Here is a 2,669-nt window from a genome sequence, read left to right on the forward strand (position 1 = left end):
AAATCGCAAAATTACTTACGACACAGGGGGTATGTGTATCCCCCACGGGGGATACACAAATCACTAGTATTATATGTGTGGGGATACACCTATCACAGGATACGCTATCACTGTGACACCGCTTCGTTTAGTTTAGGGTTAGTTAATGCAATTAAATTTTTTTTTCGTTTTAAATGGCTTAGACATGAAGGTAATTCAGTAAATGGCCTATGTGAAGACGTATAGTTGTTAAATGTTTATCGGTAAGTGTTTTAGAAGTGGTAGATACAACACGGGGGGGAGGGGTGAGGGTGAGGATGATTTGTGACAATTTGTGCATTCGTCATCGACCAATCAGAAACGCGATTTTCTATTGAGTAGATAATACATCGCTTTATAGTTGATTCAAACGGAATTGATCACTTCGCATCCTGTAATGCGATCGCTTATGAGTTCATTCATCGCTGGAAACTGAACAGGTTCGGTGATACATTACAATTTGATAAGGTAAATGTCGTGGACATTTATCAGCCCAAGGGCATTAGGGGTAGAATGAGGTGCAGCCAGTCACAGTGCTCGTTATATCGGCAACAAGCACCAGCCATATAGAGAAGTTGGTTAATACACCATTTTCGAATTCTCACGGCTGGACTGGATCTAGCATGAAATGGAGGCTAATGCGGGCAAATTTTTTCAAATGCGAATTAACTTACCCGCATTAGCCTCCATTTCATGCTAGATCCAGTCCAACCGTTGGAATACCAAACTGGCCTATTTTTGACATACACCACTAATATTAGGGTAACAGTTGAACTGTATCGGCATTTGCAGGGGTATAAAGTGTTTTCACTCACGTGAACATGTTTTTCCACCGAAACAAAAGAAAACGTTTGATGATAATGGCGCTCAATTCCCAGAGGATTAGTTGGGTACACGAACGTGGCCGCCGTTCTATTGTTTAGGTTCACCAACATGGCCGCCGTGACGTCACGTGAAAGCACTCTATATATGTGACTCGATAGCGGCGCTGCCTGTCACCGACATGATTTTTTAATACATTGTACAATAGAATTTTGAATGCTACGAAACGTAAGAGGGAGTTCAAATAGTGAATGGAATCAACGTAGGTAGTGTTGTGAAATTGAAATATCGTGAGTATGTTTCTGCTTTAACAAAATGCTCGTTGTACTAACTCAAGCGGGTGCTCTTTGTTGTAATAAAAGCATATTGTTGCATGTTGTTCCTTTGTTCCAAAATATATATTTGAAACAACCTCCTCAGTTGTTCTCAAAATCAAAAGCAATTTATTTTCATTTGACACGGAATTCGCTGTAGTACGCACCATCGTTGTCTTTTAGGCCATTTTTTCCCTGCCATTTTTAAGGGAACCCTCACTCCTACTGAAAAATAACGTTGAGCCAAAGGAAATGATGTTTACAATGAATTTTTTCAAAAAAAGTTTGCAGCAAAAGGAAGTATATTGGAATCGCTCAGATTTTCACTTCCAAATTTCCCGGGAGCCGCCATACGGTCGTCTTCGTGTTCTCACGCACAAACAAATTGTTTTGAAACAATAAAATACCCCTAACACGTAACAATTATTCATTTAATAGCTGTGTCCTGACCCACAGGTTTGTCAAGACGCATTTTTTAATCCGTTTTAACTTATTCACGCGAAGTGTGGATAAGTTGTTGTAAGAGTGGGATTTTGGTTTGAACGCAAATCCGCGTAGACGGAAATGAAATGGACGTTTTAAAATGGCGGTGTGAACAACCACTTCCTTGCTCTGCATCGTGTGTCTGCAAAGGGTAGCTCAAATGTCTATCTGGTCCTATCTGGAAGCGCGTATCGAGTTGGCAACCAACCAGCTAAAAAGTACAGTAGCGAAATGACCAACAAAAGGGTCTAAAATGAGATATTTTTTTTCATCCGACTTGCCGCCTCTGTTGATAACCAATTCCAGAGACACATAACAATGATGTAACGCCTCAAGGAGTAATCCTGTAGCTATTCCAGACTGTTGGTCCCCATAGACCTTATTCATAAATGGCGGTCAATTTATAATTCTTTTGTCGAAGTGCAAATTAGCCTACCAAGCCTCGATACCATACAGTGAATTGAAAAGAATTCTTGCTCTAAAATGAAGCCAGGTAGGCTAATTTGCACGTGGACAAAAGAATTATAAATGTAACCGCCATTTATGAATAAGGTCTATAACCTGTAGTTTCTTTTGTATCATCCATTCTTGGTTTGTATCCACGTGATCACACGGCCATGTTGGTGACAAAACAATAGAAAATGGCCCCACGAGTTTTGCATAATAATAGAGTCAAATTCCCAAAAGACATTTCGTCATCACTTCTTTCCATCCCTCAAACTGACATTTCCCTTTGTATTCAACTTATACGACGTACAGGCTACTTTAGACTTCAAATCAAAGACTTCAAACAAGCTGAGAAGATTCACAATAGGCGAGGCAAAGAGTTGAACCCGGATCGATGGCTTCACCTTGCAGTTTCCGATATCCACCAGACTAACGAGATAACCTTCCGGAAAATCGAATTTTTTAGAGTATTGAAATAGTAGTACCCAGCAAAACGATTGAAAGTTAACCGTCTTCAACGGGGTTTTTAGACCTAAATACGGTAGATCAGCGCGGCAAAGCTTAGAAACGCTATTTCCTGTTGAA

The 2,669-nt window shown here is 40.2% G+C and overlaps 1 protein-coding gene across 1 annotated transcript in view; it reads left to right on the forward strand.

Annotated features, from left to right (window-relative positions):
- The window catches only part of LOC137993770 (probable D-lactate dehydrogenase, mitochondrial), a 21,491-nt gene extending 20,277 nt beyond the window's left edge, over window positions 1-1,214 (forward strand). The window contains exon 12 of the mRNA XM_068839775.1: window positions 1-1,214. This exon is cut by the window's left edge and continues 574 nt beyond it. The gene's annotated coding sequence lies outside the window, so the exon portion shown is untranslated.
- The last annotated feature ends 1,455 nt before the right edge of the window (window positions 1,215-2,669 follow it).

This window comes from Montipora foliosa, chromosome 1 (assembly GCF_036669935.1).
Source record: "Montipora foliosa isolate CH-2021 chromosome 1, ASM3666993v2, whole genome shotgun sequence".
Taxonomy (NCBI): Eukaryota; Metazoa; Cnidaria; class Anthozoa; order Scleractinia; family Acroporidae; genus Montipora; species Montipora foliosa.